General features: G+C 43.8%; 1 long non-coding RNA gene across 7 annotated transcripts; it reads left to right on the forward strand.

Annotated features, from left to right (window-relative positions):
• The first annotated feature begins 899 nt into the window (after positions 1-899).
• Positions 900-6,406, forward strand: LOC123060801 (uncharacterized). 7 transcript variants are annotated; one of them, XR_006428154.1, is made up of 9 exons: positions 900-1,405; positions 1,584-2,587; positions 2,697-3,135; positions 3,248-3,555; positions 3,949-4,018; positions 4,252-4,331; positions 4,430-4,616; positions 4,707-5,080; positions 5,167-6,406. It is a non-coding gene; the product is annotated as an uncharacterized lncRNA (long non-coding RNA). The 7 variants fall into 7 exon arrangements; XR_006428153.1 differs by having other exon boundaries at positions 1,584-1,782; positions 1,975-2,587; positions 3,949-4,331; XR_006428150.1 differs by having other exon boundaries at positions 1,584-1,727; positions 1,975-2,587; positions 3,949-4,331.
• Positions 6,407-6,925: the final 519 nt, after the last annotated feature.

Here is a 6,925-nt window from a genome sequence, read left to right on the forward strand (position 1 = left end):
TTTTTGAAATAGCATACTTTTTACGAATTTGCTTTTCAAATTCGTGACATTTTTTATTTACCAAATTCAAAAAATGTTCATCAAGGAATTTTTTGAAGTAATTCAAATTTTGTTCATAGATTTTAAAAATGGTCAACAAAATTCAGGATTGGTTCATCGAATTACAAAAATGTTCATCAAATTTCAAATTTTGTTCATAGATTTTCAGAAAATGTTCATCAAACTCAAAATATGTTCGTTGAATTCAAAATTTGTTGATCCATTTTTTTAAAAAAATATACTTCAATACAGATTTTGTTCATCAAGTTAAAACATGTTCATTGAGTTCAAATTTTGTTCGTCAAATACAAAACAAATGCTCATTATTATTAGAAATTTCTCAAAAAAGTGTTCATAAAAATAAAAAAAATTCATTAAAATTTAAAAAAATTCATTCTTTTGAAATCAAGAAAATTATTTGAATTCAAGAACTGTTTTTTAATTCGGTGAACATTTTTTAATCTGTGATCATTTATCATTTCCCAAGCATTTTTTTTCAAATCATGACAATTTTTGAATTCACGAACATTTCAGAATTTTCAACTTTTTTAAAATTCGGAATTATTTTTGAAAAGGGAAAATGTTAAAACAGGAAAAAGCAAGAAAAACAAAAGGTACTTCCCTCTTTTCCCGTCCCGCACATGGGCGGGCCCAAGAGGGTGCGCATTCGCTTGTTCCCTGGCGTTGTATGCGCAAGTAGGAGGTCCCTAAGGGACGTGGAGTAATTGAGCGCGAGCGCAGATGCGCTCGATATCCAGGTCGTTCGTAACCCCATTGGGATCTAGGCCTTTTTCTTATACTCATCCAGATGGGCTGCCAAGAAATCATTACGCGATGGAAATACGTACCCATCAGGTGTGGGTCGTGGGCCAAGCAGACGGCGTAATACAGCCTGAGATAACGCGGGGTTGGACGCCCGTCCGCCGTCTACAAGGTGAGCCGTGGCTCGAAATCGGAGTGACATCTGATCCGTGGCTCAGGTTGTTTCCTTTCCGTGCGCTGCCAAGGAATTCGATGCAGGCGCGAGCGCCTCCCCCACCCAGATCGAGGGTCCCTGTGAGATAGAGACGCGGAGCTACGGCGGCGAGCGACAATGGATTTTCCGATGTAACCAATCGGCAGGTACGCGCATCCGTGCTTTTCCCTGCGGTCTCTCCTCGGTTTGTAGGCGGATTGCTTTCGTGGCTGGCAGAGGAGCTTCCAATTTTTCAGATCTTGTTTCATTGAAGATGTGGGGGAGAGCTTGGTGCCGCCCCCCTGTGACTGCGGCCGTAGGCTTGGCGACGGGCCCTGTGTTTGCCCATGGCGATATGAGGGTACATCTGATGGTTTTGCAGCAGCCGCAGAAGTCTGGGTGGAATAAGTTGTGAGTGTGAAAACTTGGTGTTTGCATTAGGAAATTCAGAATTCCGGTGGTGGGTTGGGTAGATGCGGTGTTGATTTTAGACATGTCTGACCAAATCATTCATATGGAGCTAAATTCTTTGAGTGCTGCGGGCTTATTCTTTTTAGAAATTTGATTAGAGATATGTTGGTGTGTGCAGGTTGAGGATTGGTGCCGCTGCACCCAGCAGAGCACTGCACCCGAATCATATTACTGCATTCGAGAATGCTGTTCTGATGTTTTACCGATTATCCATCTGAAATTGTGATCTCTCCAGTTCTGGGGACTTCATTTGAATCGTTGGGTGAGGCTTATAATTTTTGCAATCTATATTCCTGGGAGAAGGGATTTGGCATAAGGTATGGAAAAATAGCCGACTTAATGTCAAGAGGATGAAATGCGTGTGGGAAATAGTTTGTGGGTGCTTGGTTACTGGTCTTTTCATGGTTACTGGTCTTTTCTTGAATGCTATTTGTTCAGCATTATGATGCGTCCATTTCTGCCTCGGCTTTCGTTTCGTGCATTGACGCTAAATTGTATTCGTGCTCCAGGGGAAGACTGGTGTAAAGAACACAAGGTCCTGCTAGTGTCAATGTCCAACTCTGATAAGATTTTTGTGGGCCGAGGAAAAATGTTGGTACATTGCAGAGCACAAAGAGAGTCACAACCATTCACCTTCACCTAATTTTGGGGAGACAATCCACTGGCCAATGGCCATCACACAAGCATATTCATGTTTACATCGGGGAATGTTCCATTCATGAAAAGGTCTTTGCGTAATCAGTGTGGGAAGATAAACTGGGAGCAGGCAAACGATGATATGAGGAAGACGATGCATGTGTTTGAAGAGATTGGAGGGAAGGATCCCACATTACATACAGAGTTCAAGCTGATAACGATGGCAGATTGACAACCTCATGTGGGCTAGCGGCAGCAGTAGGCTTCAGTACACATTTCTTGGAGATGTCATAACATTTGATACCACGTATAAGATAAACCTGTACGACATGCCTTTCGGGTTGTTTCTTGGTGTTAACAATCATTTTCAGAGTACCATATTGGCTGGAGTTCTTGTTTGCGATGAGACAGCGAAGAGTTTTGAGTGGGTTTTCACCGAATTTCTGAGAATGATGGGTGATGATCCACCGGTGACCATACTTATAGGTAAATTCGTCACATATTGTCATGTCATTGCTGCTTATGTTGAAATATTTAACAGGCAAGAAAGCAACCATAGGAAGCTAAAGTTTCGGCTTCGCTTTATGGAAACCAGAACCAAGCCATGGAGCTAGCGATCAAGAGCAGAATGTCGGACACCACGCACAGGTGGTGCAAGTGGAACATCCTAAAAATGGCAAAGGGGTCCTTGGGTGCTTTGTACACCAAGAAAAGTGAGTTCCGAGCAGAGTTCCATAATGTGGTGAACCACATGCTAACATGCTAACGGGGTACGAATTTGAGAGGGGGTGGTACATGTTGCTTGAAAAGTACAAGCTAAGAACACACCCATACATGTCGTGGGCCAGAATCACTAGTATTCATCTGATCCGTGGCTCAGAAAATTCACTTTCCGTCAAAGGACGGCAGACGCGCATTGACTGCAAGCCCTGCGGCCCCTGACTCTTCTGCCCCAGAGCCGCGGGCATTTTCGTCAAGAGGAAAAGAAGAGGCGACTGCCGCGCCATGGAGTTCCTAATGCATCCGATCCGCAGGTGTGCCCCTTTGGTGCGATTTTTTCTAGCATAGTGCCCGATTTGAAGTGTGTAGGTCAAACTGCTTAGTCCTCTCTGCTTTCAATGCCATGGATCCACTATGATTGAGGAGGTCGGGGAGAATCTGGTGCCAGAAGGTTTGTCAGCGGATCGTACAAGGCGAACTGTGGTGGAGGTGACAATGCAGGAGGGCACGGTCTTGAGCGGCGACGGACGGGTCTGCGGGGCGTCAGGAGCGGCGGCAATGAGCGGCCAAGGGCGAATCTGCAGCACTACGCAGGCGATGTCAATGAGCCGCGAATGCCGAATGGCTAATCTGTAGCACGGCGCAGGCGGCAGTGGTGAGAAGGGACAACTCGCCTCATACGTCTGAGCTGTCGACGGGGAAGATAACTCCCCAGGCTCTGCTTGGAATAAGAGGTGAGGGGAATGGAATATAAATTTGAAAACTGTTATTAATAAATAGAGACTCTGGATGGACTTGAATTCTTGCTTGATTTTTTTGCCGGTAGAAAATGATTATGTGATACGAATTGGTGTTATTGCTGGTTGGTTTGTACTGTTACTTCAATCTATGAGCCCCGTAACAACTCATCGTGTGCTGTGGATTACCATGAAAGTATGACTGGTTATTGCTGCTCCTCTGAAGAATTTGAAGTATTGAATTTTCAGGCTATGTATGGACATGCATTGTTGCTTATGTTATTCCTGCTAGTAATCCATTGTTTAATGTACCAGTTTTACCATAGTTTCAATTGCAAATTTGTGGTGAGTGAATTATAATGATTGACACAACATCTAATCCATTTTCAGGTTGCGGATTGGTGCCGCTGGCCCAACCAGGGCACCTTGGCCAACCCGTGTAGGCGCGTTTGAGAAGGCAGTGAGTGTTTTCTCCTATGCCGGTGTAGTGGTTTCATTAAGTTTCCATGGCATAGCTTTGCATGAACCATTTTCTTTTAGTATATCAAGAAGAAGCTAATGTTAATAAGCATGTCGGACATACATACGAATATTTCCCGCTTGAGGTTATGATGCAGAAGAGTACATTTCCCATAGTGATGCTCGAGGGGTGATTTGCTGGAGTAGTCCTAGCTTAATTTTCTGTCGTGGCAGTGCACCCTAGCGTCCTGGCAGAGGATGGAATGAGTACCCCGCCACTCAAAACTAAGCATGCCCATCCAGACATATTCTAGGTAATGACACGGTGAGGAGTGTGTGAAGTTTGCACATTTCTGATGCGATAAATACTATGCATTTCTACCGATGGCAAGTCTTCTTGATGGCTGTGCAGGCAGAGTATCTAGCTGGACGGCAAGGAACCTAAGGTTGCAAGTAGGAGTGGTGAGGGTTGAAGTGAAAGGGGAGATCGGTGATAAGTTCCCCAAAAAGGTTGGGCTTAAGCACGATGAACCAAATGCTCGGAATGTGCTTCATTTCTACGACAGGATGATGCGCTGCACACGATCAGACCTTGACAGGTCAGTACATTTGTAACATATCTAAAATTGCTAATTCGGCACAAGGCTATAGAAAAGTGGTAACGAATAAATATGTGTCATTGCTCACAGGAAATGGTTCAAACATGTCTTTATGACTTTGGTCCTCCTGTGTGATGATGATTTCATAGCTGAGTTTGGTCCTGATGGGGGAATTAACCAATCTCGGCTGGACAGTAATTTCATACATGTTGATATTCAAGGATGCGAGGATGTATGGATCATGGAAAATAAGATGGAGACATCTGTTTGATATCTATTTTGTGGCACGTGAAAGCAATGTCTGCACTAGCTGTTGCATGTTTTATAATGTGTAGTCTGTTGTAAGTTGTAACACAAATTGTTTTCAGAAGTTAATTTTCAGTTATAAAGAGCCTGACTATGAACTACCACGGAATATGATGCGGGAAGATGTGCTTCGATTCAGGATAGAATGGACAAAGAAGGTAATGCAAAATAAATTTCCATATGGTTTTTTGCATAACCAGTAGGGCGATGCTATAACATTTTGCTGTTGTGTGTGTTCACGCAGCTGTTTCTCCCGGTGCGTATGATGGATGGGTACTCTTTCTACGTGGTCGACGTTGAAGAATGGAATCTTCTCGTCATGGATCCTACCAAGACAAGTGTTCACAACGACAAGATGAAGTTGAAACACGAAGGGAACACCCGGTGGCACATGATGATCTCTGTTTTATTGGTCCAGGTGTTGTACTGCTTCAGTTATTTCTGAATTTTGGTGGATGCCTGAATAATGAAAGTCGTCAGGCTGTGGTCTGCATCGTGTTAGGTGCCTTATTTTTTTTAGATTTAACATGACTTGTGATTTCTCATGCGGCTCCTCTAGAATGGTTGTGATGCAAATAGTGCACAGGTTGTTAGATATGTCAATTTATTGTCTGATGGTGGACGCCAAGTGTCCATCTGGATGCACTTCGAATGTTTGAATTTTGAACAGCATGGGTGGGACACAGCTGCCACTAAGATCATAAAAGGAGGGCACTAGAGGTAGCTGCCTGATAGCTTGTGGCTGATCTTGGAGTAGGAGTTGAAAACACAAAGCTGGGAGAGTTCCTTTGGGCGTACAAGGAGTTTTTTTTAGGTAAGGGCGTACAAGGAGATGAAAGCGTCAGCAAGCGATGGATATGATTCTGTGTTGAGAGGCCTGACGCTGTATGGAGCCTGGAGGGCCGGCAACCAGCAATGAGGTGCGTACTCGAAGTTTTCTGGATTCCTCCTGTCCTTCCATTGTTTGGTTCTTCTCTGTAATCCAAGCAGCATGGATTCAGATTCCTGCTGAGAGCGTTCGGAGGCAAATGTCAACCAGGCCAAGTTGAAGAAGATAATGGGAGAGGAGAAGGAATCTTCGGGAGGAAGGATGGATCGCTTGGCCGCATTTTTATTTTTTTATTTAGGGGCGGCTGTGGTGCACAATTATTGGGGCGGTTTGAACGGCCAGCGACCACCGTTTGGAAGGTAAGGTCTGAGCCGTGGCCCAAGACGCAGCTGACCGGCTGAGCCGTCTCGCGGGGGTAACGGCAGTCACATTAAATGCGGCAGTTGCATGGGTCAGGGTCAGGAAAAAAGCCGCACATACAGCTTGGAATACAGAGTAATACATGTGAGATGATCTGAATCTGAACGCTAGCTGAAGGCTGAGATATGGAGCTCATCTGAGCTCGAGCTCAGAATAGTACTTTCGGTCCCTAAGCGATTTGCCTAGGCGCGCAGCTATATACGAATCGTGGGACCTATATATCGCTTATAGCGAGGCGAGACGTATGCTCCCCGCAACTGATGATTTTATGTGCACGCTACAGTACTTGGCTAGCCCTGTTTCGTGCGTTCGGTCATTCCTTGTTGTCGCTGACTGCGTTCGATTCACTCTTTCACTTCGTTTTTTTTTCTCTTTTTCATTTTTTCTGTTTCTTCACCGAGCTTGGTTTTCTCTCTAGGTTTCTTTGCTTTTTGATCTGTTTTCTTCATTAATTTACTAGTTTTCGCTTGTTTTTCTTTTTCTATGCTTTTCTTTGGTTTTCACTTTTTTTGGGTTGACAGTTTTCCCTTTATTTCTTTCTTGCTTGGTTTTCATAGGTTTCCTCTGGGGTTCTTCAGTTTCTTTCTTGGCTGTCATTATTTTACATTCTTTTGCCCTGGTTTTTTTCTATTTCTTTTTTCTTTCATTGCCTTTGTTTCTTTTTTTTTTATTTTCATTGATGTTCTTCACTTTACTTTGTATCTTGTTCTGCTTTCATCGAATATTTTGTCTTTCCTTATACAACAGCAACATT

Source organism: Triticum aestivum, chromosome 3A, assembly GCF_018294505.1.
Source record: "Triticum aestivum cultivar Chinese Spring chromosome 3A, IWGSC CS RefSeq v2.1, whole genome shotgun sequence".
NCBI classification, from domain to species: Eukaryota; Viridiplantae; Streptophyta; class Magnoliopsida; order Poales; family Poaceae; genus Triticum; species Triticum aestivum.